The 13,517-nt window shown below is 38.9% G+C and overlaps 1 protein-coding gene and 1 long non-coding RNA gene across 2 annotated transcripts in view; one reads left to right on the plus strand and one right to left on the minus strand.

Moving 5' to 3' along the window:
• LOC121931020 overlaps nucleotides 1-3,494 on the plus strand; it is a 4,193-nt gene extending 699 nt beyond the window's left edge. The window contains exons 2-3 of the long non-coding RNA XR_006104057.1: nucleotides 208-284; nucleotides 3,431-3,494. This is a non-coding gene — a long non-coding RNA (uncharacterized LOC121931020). The remainder of the gene's footprint in view (nucleotides 1-207; nucleotides 285-3,430) is intronic.
• The window catches only part of DLD (dihydrolipoamide dehydrogenase), a 203,985-nt gene that overhangs the window by 55,111 nt on the left and 135,357 nt on the right, over nucleotides 1-13,517 (minus strand). The window lies entirely within an intron of this gene.

A 13,517-nucleotide genomic window follows, 5' to 3' on the forward strand; every position in this document is an offset into this window, starting at 1 on the left:
GCCTGTCTTTTTGAACTGGAGGCTGTTCTAGGCTCATCCATGACAATAAATGTTGTAGTACAGACTGTGTCATATAATGTTTATAAATGCTTCATTTTCATAATGATGTGAAAGTGGGGATGACATAGCAAGAAGGAATGACTTCCCTCTATCTATCTATCTATCTATCTATGAGCTTTATGCATTTCCATAATAACACTTTTTCAGGATTTCTTGGGACAAGTGTTCTGTACACTTGGAGAGATTGTTGGGTCACAAGGAAGCAGATTAGAAAAGCCAATTGTGTAAGTATATTTTTATAATTGTATTTATTTATTTTAACAGTTGTAGATGCTTACATTTTCTAAGTGCTCTCTATATAAGATAATTCCTACAAGTAGACTCAGGAAGTTATAGGCATGATGCAAAAGGGAAGAAGAACAGAGAAAGAAAAGCAAGTATCACCCTACCTGCATTTGTGTCTATATTTCTTATGTTCTCTGTGTCCTTACCAGTAACTATCTTTTCCTGAGATCAGGAGAACCTTCTATTCTTTCATGTATGAAAAATTAGCATTCTAGGCAGAAGATACTTGTAGTCAGTGGCATTATTTTATCTACTGGTGTCTGTTCTGAATTTGAATGTTGTTTCAAAATAACTTATGAAGTGATTAAGATGAATAACATATTAAGCATTCTATTATTATAAAGACAAAGGTTCTAATAATTAAATCAAGACTGTTACCTCAGTGATAAATTTGATGGAATAACTGTTTTTCAAGGAATACACTGGGCCCTTCACATTTACTGGGGTTACGGGGTACAGGACCCCCATGAAAGTGAAAAATCTGCAAATAAAATCTACTCTTTTTTTACCTGAAAGAACATATTTTTAGGAATTTCTGGGTACTTCATTGCAGCTATAGAAAGATAGAAAGTACATATCTATCAGTGCACTTAAGCACTCCTAAGTAGTTTACAAAGTGTAGGCTAATTGTCCCCAACAAGCTGGATACTAATTTTAGCGATCTTGGAAGGATGCCAGGCTGAGTCGACCCTAAACCTCTGGCTGGTATTGAACTCACAACCTAGTGGTTTGTGAGTGAGTGGATATAGTACAGGCATTTAACCATTTAATCACTGCACCACCAGGGCTCAATTAGGTAGCTAATACAGGAATCCCTCCCCCCCAAAATGAAAGAAGCCGCATTGATCCATAAGAAAAACTCCTACCACAACCAATTTGTTTGGTAAGGGAATATGTATGATTTTATGTGAGGCTGGGGAGGCATCTTGATGCTGCCCACATTAACAAGCAAAGTAAGATAAGAAAATATTATACAATTTGAACTCTCTGTAAGGGATCTAGCAGTCCGGGAGTGCTGCCAGCACGCGCGCGCACACACACACACACAGAGTGATAAGAGTGGCTCAGCAAAGGAAACAAGGCTGGACAGCCACAAGTCAGTCCAGATTCAGGATTCCAGAAGTCACAAATACCAGTTCAGTTAGAGGCTGAGGATGCCAGAGGGTTTGGGGGTCAAGTCCGTTCCGAGGTCGTAGGTTCAAGAGCAGTCAAAGGTCTAGAGAGCCAAGAGTCCAGGAAAGCCAGAGCCAGCAACATTCACTAAATGGAAAGCACAATAATCTCTGACAAAGGGAGTCAGCGTCTCACATCTTGTCTTAAATCACAGAGCCGCTCCCTTATCGCAGTTGATGGGCGCTTCTCAGCTATCCTTCTTGAACTTCGCAGGCCCTCCCCTTCTGCCCTCCTTTGGCTGAAGTTGGGAACTTCAATGCCTGACTGTTGCTCTACATCTCCCAGGCCTGGCACCTCTGCTGAAACAAGGCTTAGCTGCTGATCCAGAGTGTCCCCTGAAGGAGACTTAACAGCCCCAGGATCTGGTAGGGCAGAACTAGGACCTGGCAAGGCAGGGCTGGGGTCTAACACTCTCTAAGATTCCTCTTCGTCGTCCTCCGAGTCCTCCTCGTTGTTGATCATGACACTAGCATAATATAGTAATTCAGCACTGGACGACTTTAGAGAACAATGTTCAAATCACTGCTCGATCATGAAAACCCACTTGGTGATCTAGGACAAGTCATACCCCCTTATCCTCAGAGGAGAGCAAAGGCAACCCTCTCTGAATATGAGAGAGAATGACATGGTATGATTTGATAAATGTTTGTAAATACATAATAAATATTTGTAAAGTTCTATAATATTAGCACAAGACATTCAGGAATTGGAACAGTTATTCAGGAAGGTCAAAGATGAAACTGCAAAGGCAGGACTGATGCTGAATATAAAGAAAACAAAAATAATGACCACATAAGAAATACACAAATTCAGTCTAGACAATGAAGAAATTGAATTCCCAATTCAAACATTGTTCAGAATGGAGACTGCAGTCAAGAAATAAGAAAACTAGGAATGGGAAGGGGCAGCTATGAAACAACTGGAAAATATACTGAAAGCAAAGGCATACAGCTAAGCACAAAAATCAGAATCGTTCAGGCCATTGTATTGCCAATTACCATGTACGGATGTGAGAGCTGGATAGTGAAGGAAGCAAACAGAAAGAAAGTCAACTCACTTGAAATGTGGTGCTGGAGAAGAGTACTTATGATACCATGGACAACCAAGAAGACAAACCAGTGGGTTCTTGAACAGATCAGACCTGGGCTCTCATTGGAAGCAAAGATGATCAAGTTGACACTATTGTATTTTGGCCACATAATGAGAAGCCACGGATCGCTAGAAAAACCAATAATGCTAGGAAATGTAGAGGGAAGAGAGGAAGACCACAAACCAGATGGACCGGGGGGGGGGGAGGTGTGGGCAAGGGTTTGTAGGAACTGGGCAGGGCAGTGGAGGATAGGGATTCTTGGAAATGTCTCATCCACAATTTAGATAATAATTATGGGTTGTATATCATGGAGGGAACAAAGTTGATTAATAAAAAAGCAGAAACCAATATATCTCAGAATGCATTGTGACAACTGATTAGTAAGTTAAGAAAGGCGGGATACAGATCACTCAAAAAGGGCGGTCTGCTGCCGCCTCCATTTCTGCTGGCGGGAAGCCTCAGCTGCCAAATGACGAGGCTTCCCAGCGGCGGAAAAAGAACCCGCAAAAGCGGGTTCTTTTTGTGTCACGCTTGCAACGCCCAAGTGTGCAAATGGCACACTCATGACGTCGCAAGCGCGACGGGACGTGCAAATGCTACGTATCTGTCGTGTCAAAATGGCAGCGCCCGTGTGTACAGGGCACTGCCATTTTGACACCTCTGTCACGTGCTAGGGGTGAGGCCAATATGGACAGTGTGTCCTCGGCCAAACCCTAGTACATGATGGGGGCGCACTATCTGCCAGTATGTATAGCGCCAAAGTTTCTTAATTTATATTTCTGTAAACTGTAGTATCTCATCTCAGTTCTGTTTTGTTAACAGAGGAATTCCTGGGAGGAAATGTGGAATAATTATACTGACAGCAGAGGAACTGAACTGTTGCCGGGTAAATTAAAATTTAGTTTTCTTTTGCTAAAGTGTATCATTTGGTTCTTACTAATTATCATAAAGATCGTACTTACCCTTTTACATATTAGTAACCTTTGAAGCATACTTTCCTCTATGATTATCTAGATGCATTTCATTTTGGCTTCAGGTCTGGCTGTAGGACAGAAGCCATTTTTGTTGTTTGTCACGATGATGTGAAGCATTCAATGGAGACTGGAGTTAGGGAGTGTATCCCTGCTGGTTTTACTGGATCTCCATAAGCTATGATATTGTTCTTAGCCACTTGTGCTGGGATGGGACTTGGAGTCATTGTTCTATACTTCAAAGATAATGTTTGTCAAAATACAGCACAAAAACTTTGAATTATTAATGCTGATTAAAATATTTGCTGTGATGAGTGAAAATAATGTCTCATGACTCAGACTGATGACAGTTTCCATGTTAGTAGTGAAGAAAGGGAAATTTCAAAGTACTTTTTCTTTTGAACACTGTTAGAATAAAAGAAACCTAGTCTTAATTCCTAGTAGTCATGCAAATTGTTCTTTCTGTAAATAATATGTGCAGTATAATTTATGCTTTAAATCTATGTTACCCTTGCTTCTTTTATTAGGATGCTGTTCTGATGCAATTTTGTGCAAACAAATTAGACAAGAAAGATTTCTTTGGGAAATCAGATCCCTTCCTTGTATTTTTTCGCAGCAACGAAGATGGCAGGTAGATAAATCTTACTTTCTTCTGTTAAATGTTTAGGAAAATACAAGTTCTGATGGAGATCAAGGAGTATGGTAGGCAGTTTGTCAACAGTTTCTTTTAACATTCAGAGGAGTATTGTCTTGTATGTTATTTAAAAATACAGATCACCATTGCAGTGTAAAAATAAGAGAATGTACATTTCTTCTCTAGGACTGATTCACATGGCTTTTTTTTTGTATGTATGTATGTATGTATGTACAGTATGTATGGAGTTGCAATGGTAATCTTACATAAATATAAGTCACTAATAGGTGGTTTCATAAAAGATAAGTATGGCTTCTGTCCCTTATGTTTGTTGAATTTGTGTACCATAGTAGTTAGGACTGGTGGCACAAGCAAGATTTAGAACACAAATGTCATGGGAGGTCAGCAGGATTGAGTAATTCTCAAACTGTGTACAATGGTAGCTTTTGGAATCTTCATTCATTGCCTTCCCATCCGATCTACCTAAGGTTTTCTCTTCCTGTTCAGTTATAACAGGGCAGCGGATTAGCATATTATTTTATTGCCGCAAGGATAACAAATGTTGTGGCATCTTAAAAAACTAAACAAGTTATTTGGTATAAGTTTTTATGGACTGCAGTGCATTTCATCTGATGAAGTATGAGACATTTGTCAAAAGCTTGTGCAAACAAAACTTGTCAGTGTTTAGTGTGGTACAAGTCTCTGTTGTTTATAGCACTACATTCATATATACCTTTTGCCTAAGAATCCACAACAATTATTTAGTATATAATTTGGAATGTTGAAAAATATATATTATGTTCGGAGAGGAAGTAGTCTGCATCTTAGATATATTAGAGGTCCCCATTTTGTTTGGAGGAAACTGAATTCTTAGTCAGATATAAAAACAATCTGACTGGATCAGACACAGAAGCTGTCTATACTACTTTTTAGATATTTTCAAGAAGCACAAAAGCAATTCATGAAGTCAACAACTCTTCTTCTTCTTTGTGGTCTTTCTGAAATCACACAAAAAGATCTTGGTGTCTGCACAGAAGCCCTTACTGGAACATTTTATAGCTGAGTGGTTTTGGGCAGGAACCCTGGCCCCATCACCTCACAGTGCATCTCTTAACACACCTTAGCCTCAGTTTCTTTATGTCTGCCACACTAGCAGCTTCTTAAGGAACATTTTCCTCTACTTATTTTTTCTCCTCGTTGTGTTTTATTGGCATGACATTTTTTTATAGACCTTTCATTGCTTATTTATTTCTTTTTTGGCTGCTGCCTTACTTTAAGAGAGAGAGAGATAGATAAAAGAGAAGTCTACTTTTCTCCTTGAACCTCCTCTTTTTTTCATTGGAGATTCTTTCTTCACTCCTCCTGTGAAGTAGTCAGATGGCTTAAAGGACTCTCCAATTATGCTTCTCTTTTGAATGGAATAGCCCACGTGGTTGTCATAATGAGTGTTTGTATTGTCTGTAACCCTGGGTATATACCTGTCCCCAAAAGAAACACTCAAAAGCCAATGTATGTTTTGGAGTTGTGAATTAGCTCAATGGTAGTGGCTGGGTTACTTAGCAATGGGATCCAGTCCCTATGTATACCAAGTCCAGAGACACAAAGAATTCCAGAGGCAAACGTCTAAGTAGTTTATTGTAAAGAAGGGGATTCAACAATCATCCAGTATATACAACCACATACACTCACAAGGACTAGGAAATTCACAGGTGTTACATTGGAACAGAGGAGACCAAACTAATGGAAATACTGCACCTGAATAGAATAGTTGCTCCACTTGTTACAGGTCTGGAGATAAAAGAAACTCACTCTCTCCCAAGGCAAATGGAGGTTGGCAAGCAAGAGAGGGTTAGCCAAGCAAACTGGCAGCATGGATGCCTGGCTAAGCTTGGGGAAACAAAGAAAAGCACTAGTATATATAGGATATTTTAGCCCTGGGGCAAAATTCAGGGTATAGAAAAAGCCAAATGTGGGTGCTTCCTTTGAAATGGATTTGAATCACTTTGAAGCCGGTTTTTGGAGCTGGTAACATTGGGGTGTGAATGTGGGTGGTGGAAGTGCGTTTCCAAAGTCAGATGGATTAGTGGGCAAAGATGCCAGGGCCGCTGACTGATTAGCATCATCCCATGGTGGGCATTTCACACTTCCTCAAGGATGTCCAGAAAAACAGAGGCCAGGCAGCTGCTATTGCTAGCTTATGTGTGATGAAGGAATCCCAGTAATGGCATTTACAATAGGGTCATAAAAGGGCAAATTAAGCTTTATTTCTGATATCAAAACAGGAGAGGTGTAAGGAGGCTAACTTATCTTGAAGCTATACCTTCAGTTCCGTTGCTTACAATTCAATCAATTCTGACTATCACCATGACTCATATGCCAGGTTTCTTCAAGAACACTCCTCAAGGAGATTTGACTACTTTTGTTTACCACAAACTTCCATGCTGCAGATTCAGCACGCTACTTGAGAAGATGTCCCACACACTTTTTCTGATATCATATGTAGGAGAAGTTGAAGTTGTACAAATCCCTAGAAGGGATGATTCCCTGGTTTAGTCATACAGAGGAACCAGGCAGGAGGCATCCAGTGAGTGATCTATTGAGGAGTATTGCTTCACCATTCTCCTTGATACTGAGCCCATCACCCTTCTCACATTTAACATTACTTGGATGATGCAAAAGAGTATTCGCCATGTCCAGTCTGGTCTGACCAACATATTGATTTCTAGTAGTATAAAAGAGAATATTAGTGGAGACATCCTTCTTTCTGTATGTCCTCTCATTCTCCATCATATTATGGAAAGAGATCTCCTTTTAGTAGAGACTGGGCACATTCTCATTTCCATAGCTGTGATCAAAGTCAAAGGGCTCGTGTTCACAACTACAGGCCTAGTACTCCACCACCATTTGCTGGACATGTGGCTGACTTCTCTTTAAATGTCATGGCTGCATCCGTTGCCATATGGCACCATGCATAGCAGAAAAGATCTGCTCTTATTTGTGCCGGTGAAAAGACACCTTTAGTGGCCCCAGCACAGTCCTAGGGAGGCTCCTGGGGGTGTGTGGTGTGTAAATGGCATACCCCCAGAGCATCTTGAAGCTGGTCCTGCGTGGTTGGCCAGTGCAGCTTCTGGATATATTGGGGGCATGCGGATTTACCAGTCCCATCTGTTCGGCCCCTATAGTTGTGAAAGAGGAAGGAAAATGTGCTACAACTCTTTCTGTACACTGTTTATAATTTTATAAACTTCTATCATGTCATTACTTTCTTTTTTCTTTAAAAAAACTTCTTAAGGTTTTAGTCATTACATATAAGGAACATGTTCCAAATTCTTGATCATTTAGCTGACATTTTAAAATCATTATTATCTTTTTGAAATGGGGAAAATATATCTATACATAGGATCCTAAATGTAGCACTATACAGATATAAGTAATAACTTCACTGTTCTGGTTGTCTTATTTTCATCTTCTTTCCTGATAATCTTTTTTGGGCTGTTTTCTAGCTGCAGCACAATATAATGTCATTTTAACTGAGCTGTCCTGTACAACTCCAAAATGTTTTTCTGGAGTTTTTCCACAGTCCCATGCACAATTATATGGATGATGTGGAATTCTTTTCTGTATTACTGGTTGTATGTTGCAGATTTACAGCTGAGTTGAGGCTTTTAGCACCACCTCAGAGTAGTGGGAGGAGAAAGCACCACATCATGAGCTAGAACCTGTTTTCTCTTGAAGACTGGCATAATCTACTATTTTTTCTATCCCGTGTTTTAAAAATAAACTTACATAAAGCATTATACAAGATATATTAAAGTGTTCCATAAATCTTGCTGAAGTTGAGGCAGATTGTCCTGAGGATTGTGTTACTGTTTTTTGGGGGTTCTCTGTCCAACAAGTACTGTGCGGAAAATTTAGATGCTTTATGTACTTCATCCAAAGGTACAGCCTATACTCATTGGGATTGTTTGCCAAACATTAGGGTAAGGGAAAGATTTGATGACTGTGTTTGTTACTTACAGGATGGTTCAACTGCATCACTATATCATTTACTGTAACTGTTTCTGCTCATCTAGTCTCTTCTTTGCTAGCTATATCACCCTCCTTCTTCTGCCACCAAGCATGTGTCCTTCTTCTTTAAAACTTCTTTGTGTATGATACATATAGGTGGCTTTTAAGATTGTTCTGATGACTGACAAACAAGCAATAAATACCTGAAATAAAAATAAACATTTTTGTTTTTTTAGCTTTACAATTTGCCACAAGACAGAAGTTATAAAGAATACATTAAATCCAGTGTGGCAAGCATTCAAGATATCTGTCAGAGCACTTTGTAATGGAGATTATGACAGGTAAGAGATGTTGAATTTTTGTCTATAGAATTTTCTGTAAGCTGTAAAATCAGAGAGCCAGTATGGTGTAGTGGTTTGAGCATTGGAATATGACTCTGGAGAGCAGGGTTCAAGTCCCTGCTTGACCATGAAAACCCACTGGGTGACCCTGTTCAAATCACACTCTCTCAGCCTCAAAAGATGGCAATGGCAAACCCCCTCTGAAGACGCTTGTCAAGAAAACCCTGTGACAGGGTTGCTTTAGGGTCGTGCTAAGTCGGAAACAGCTTGAATGCACACAACAACCACCAACAAACTTGTAAAACCACATGAGCAAAACATTTCTAAAATTTTAAGTTCCTTAGTGTAATCAGGCACAGGATACAATATTAGTACAAACTCTTAGTATTCAGTAGAGCCATTCTTCACAAAATTTTATTATTCAATACATCCATATATAAGATAATCTCTGTTAGTTAAAAGTACGTTTCTAGTGTTGAAAAGACCTTACTTTTATATGGATTTATGTAAGATTGCAATGTGAGAGATGTATGAAGTAAGGTAATATTATCCATATACAAATAGTTCCCATTTGTTTCATAGATTGCTGATATCCAGATTAAAAGCTGGCAATCATCCCAAAGATCCTCTAACCTGCTGTTTTAAAAAATGCCTCAAAATAGCTTAGAACTGAAGGGGACCACCAAAAAGAAAAACAAGTGGTATCTTGGCTTTCCCCTGCCAGAAACCCCTTCATGTCCCTAGAGCCTTTTTCTCAGCCAATAGCAATATGCTAATGGGATGTTGCAATGTACTGATGTGGCCTTTGAGGGGATAGGGGCCAAAATGGCCCCCTAGACACTATGCACTTGCCTGTCCTTGTTCTGGTAAAATGAATGGAAACCTATCTTCTGCATATTGATTCCCAGATTCGCTTCTTGCATTAGTAAACCAATTCAGGAGCTGGCAGACTGCTGATAGAGTTTCTATTCCTTCTGCTCCATCACTTCTTCCCCCTTTGGCACCTTCAGCATGAAATGACAGGCAACAATATAAGAAACAGATTGCCAAATCAAGGCATTTTGTATTGGGTTTTTTGTTAGGTAAAGCAAGAAGAATCAGAATTTGCTCTTGTCAAAATGAATTGTATACTTGCATTCTACAAAAGCTAATGATTCCTGTCTCCTTTCTTTCATTTCATTGACAGAGGAAGTTTTTTTTTCCAAATTAGAGGGAGAATGTAATCATAATAATAAACTTTTGGTGTCAAAATTTTTAATTATATAAATTATCCTCAATAAACAAACCTTTAAGAGCCAATTAAACTCTGAGGCAAATTGCCCAACTTCATTATCTTATCTCTTAATATTTGCTTGAAAGTTGATGTTGATGTATTTAGACAGAAAGTACAATGACAACATCACGCATGTGGATTTTTATTTATGATTTGTGGAATAATAATTTTATCTACAATCAGGCAAGAACATTTTTATCATTGTAATTAATGTGTACAGTGTATTGGTTTGAGCGTTGGACTTTGACTCTGGCGACCAGAACTGGAATCCCCACTTCCATGATCAACCCACAGATCTTTATCCCACATTCTCATCGCCTCAGAGGAAAAAGAAGGCAAACAGACTTGTAGTCTGGAGTGCTGTTCCATGTGGTCCTATCCTGGAGGTTCAGATGACTTTTACCAGCTAAGGTTGTTGCAAACAGATATGATTTTCCTGGACATGACTTGCTGTGACAACAAATTTCCTCAATCAACCAAAGTGTATTTCTCTTACAGTAGAAATAATTGTAGTAGAGCCCATTAAATCATTTGGTTAGTGTGTTATTTACAGACATCATTTCTACGATTATGATGCACACCATTGCATCACTGGGAATCAGTAAAGCAACATTATAAAATTCATTGATTCAATGTATCTGCTCTCATGGGATTAACAATTGATTTAGGTCTTGTGTCTCATCACAGCTGCCTGTCAATCATACGTGAAATGACAAGTTGTTTGAATAATTTCACCCACCTTCATAAAATTTTACTTAGTATTGCAATTTTTGAAGCATTATCTTTCATTACTTTTATGTTTGAGCACAAAGCTTCCCTAACTATACTACTATTTTCTTACAGTATGAAAATGCTACAAATTCACTCCTCTGTATTCCAAATCTTTTACTGTTTCTGTTTATGCAATATGCCACTCTGCAGATGTAGGCATGTGATGGTGTGATGACATATTGCCCCTACAGATTAGTCACACACTCTTACCCCAGGTTCCTGGCACCTGTCTTGCATTTTAACCTTAAATCATCTGGGCTTTAATATTTCAGGGCCCTAAGATGGCTACAACAATGGACCATGAATGTGTTCTTTTGTGGATTCAGGTTTATATGTGACCATTTCCTCAGTTCCCCTTCCAAAAAATTCCACTTAGGCAGAGGTTAAAACAAAGAAAACAATCCCATGTTTATCGTACAAAAGATTGTTTCAGTATAATAAAGAAAATATTGTACAATACTTATTTAGTGTTACTGTTCTCAACTGTGGCACTTGCACTTTGGAGCACTTTCATTTTGGAGATAGATCATATACTAGATAGTATAATTGTCACCATCAGAGAAAAACCTGTTTATTTTTTATCATGTCTCTGTGAATCACACAAATGGGCTTTCCTGTGCTAGAATTGCTAGGGAAGACTTTTTTGAGGAGCTCGCCCACCCATATATAACCCCTAGTGTTCCTGCCTCTTCTCCCTTCAGTTCCTTTTGTCCACCATGCTGGAGCATTGAGGGAACTGATCCTTAGAATCCTCTTCTCAGTTCAAAATTATAACGACCTTAGATCTCGTTTTGGCTTTGAATGTCAACTTTCTATTCAGTTTTGGTATTGGGTGTATGTTTATTCTGGCTTTGACTTGGTTTGATCTTGCATGCTCCTTGCCTCATGATTGGACACTGTTTTGATATTCTTGGATTGTTCACCATCGATAATATGGCCTCTCAATCCAGTCTTTTAAAATGTGAGGAATGTGAGCAAAAATCCCATGCAAGAAAGCACTTCAGTTGTTTGCTGTGCCTTGTGAGGGGCACAATATGCAGACCTGCGCACCATTGCAGGGCCTTTACCCATCAAGCAGAAAAAATGGCTCTCCTCCCTTCTTCATTGTTGTATGAGAGTGCCTCTGAAATCTCATGTAGCTCGACTCAACTGTCTCAGTACCCCTCCACCGTCCCCATCTTGGAGGAGACCATTGATGAGCTGTCATCCAGTTCCTCGAGGTCAACAAAGCATCGAATGGGACCTGAATGTAGACTTACTTTTGAGGCCATCTCAATTCAGGGTCCCCCCCCCCCACACACCACACAGCAGAATATCTCATCAGCTGCAACCGAGCCTACCTTCAAACCTTCCAAAAAGGCCAATAAGAAGAGAGAGAGAAAGAAGAAGCCGAACATTCTTCTCTTTCCTCTAGTAAGAGGGGTACTAGATTAAAAATGCAACCGTTTGATAAACATGCTCTCCTACATCATCATTCAACTTGTCAAGGCTCATGCTGCTTCAGTTTCCAAGGCGAGCTGCTAGACTCTCCCATATGGTGGTTCCCCTCTCCATGGGCAACCTCCCTCAATATCCACCAGATCTTCTCTTCTCATGTTCGAGTTGTGTCCTGCTCTTGCACATGTACCCTTCATAATGCTTCTATGCATCGTCTAATTGGAACTGAGAGGAAAGAGCAAGAACACTAGGGGTATCTATAGGGTAGGTGGAGCTACCCCCCAAAAAAAGTCTTCCCTAGAGATTCTAGATGGTTCCAAATGTCTCTGCGCAGATGCAGGAAAACCCACTTGTGTGAATTCACAGATGACCACTCATAGATGACTACAGTTACAGGTAAACAACCTGTCCTTTGCTAACATCTCTAGTTGCAATTGTTGTTTTTAATTGGATTTACATAGAGTGTTTTTAGATTTTGTTGTACATTTAATTGTGCACCTACTTGTTGGAAAGCATCAGTTAATTATTCTCTATTGAATCAAAAGTAGCAAAACCCAAAAGGCTATCCCTTTACTGCTTACTCATTAGATGTGGACTGCACAATGCAAGTAATAAATCACCTTATTATTACATTATTTATGTTGACAAGCTTTTCATTTATATTTGTATATAGTTTTCTCTTTTTGTTTGTTTGCAGAACAATTAAGGTAGAGGTGTATGACTGGGATAGAGATGGAAGGTAATTATTGTGCATTGCTGACTAAATTTGTAAAAGGATTATACACTGTTTTATTATTATAGCTACACTTTGAATGCTATTATGGAGGTCTTTCCACCAGTTAAGCCTAAATCTAAAATTTTAATTAAAGGAATGTATGTTAGTAAGAGCGACATGAATCCATGAGCCACACCATAAGTTTGCAGGAGGATGTACTGTATATCAGACTTCCTCTTCATTGTGGTCAGAATCTTATTGATTAGTCTTAGCTAGATTAATATCCACGAATAAGTTTCTGAATGGTGAGTCAACACATAAGTGAATCCCACTGAGTCTTCTTTAACTTAGAATAACAGTAGGTTTTAGGCCTATGTATTTTGAGATGGGGTATGTCCAGTTAAAAGCGAATTATACAAAATAATAAAAATTTTCTTATGAAACTTTCATCCCCAATAGGCTGAAAACTCTTTAGAATCTGAGAATCTTAACTTCATTAATGTGATCTCATAGTACTTAACTTAAAAAATGTGATTGCAAAAATATTGATTGAGATTCTCTTGTTGAATGAATTGCATTACTGATTGCCTATGAAACAGCAACTGACCAAGTTTTTTTTCATATAATTCTGATTTGTCTGTCTATTTATACATCTAGTACCTGTAATGATTAAATTTGCCAATTCACCAACCTTTTTGTGACATGAAAGAAAGCCTATGCTCTTGCTCCTTGAAATGAAGGTGTTCTGTTTAGTATGTT

Source organism: Sceloporus undulatus, chromosome 5 (assembly GCF_019175285.1).
Source record: "Sceloporus undulatus isolate JIND9_A2432 ecotype Alabama chromosome 5, SceUnd_v1.1, whole genome shotgun sequence".
Lineage (NCBI taxonomy): Eukaryota > Metazoa > Chordata > Lepidosauria > Squamata > Phrynosomatidae > Sceloporus > Sceloporus undulatus.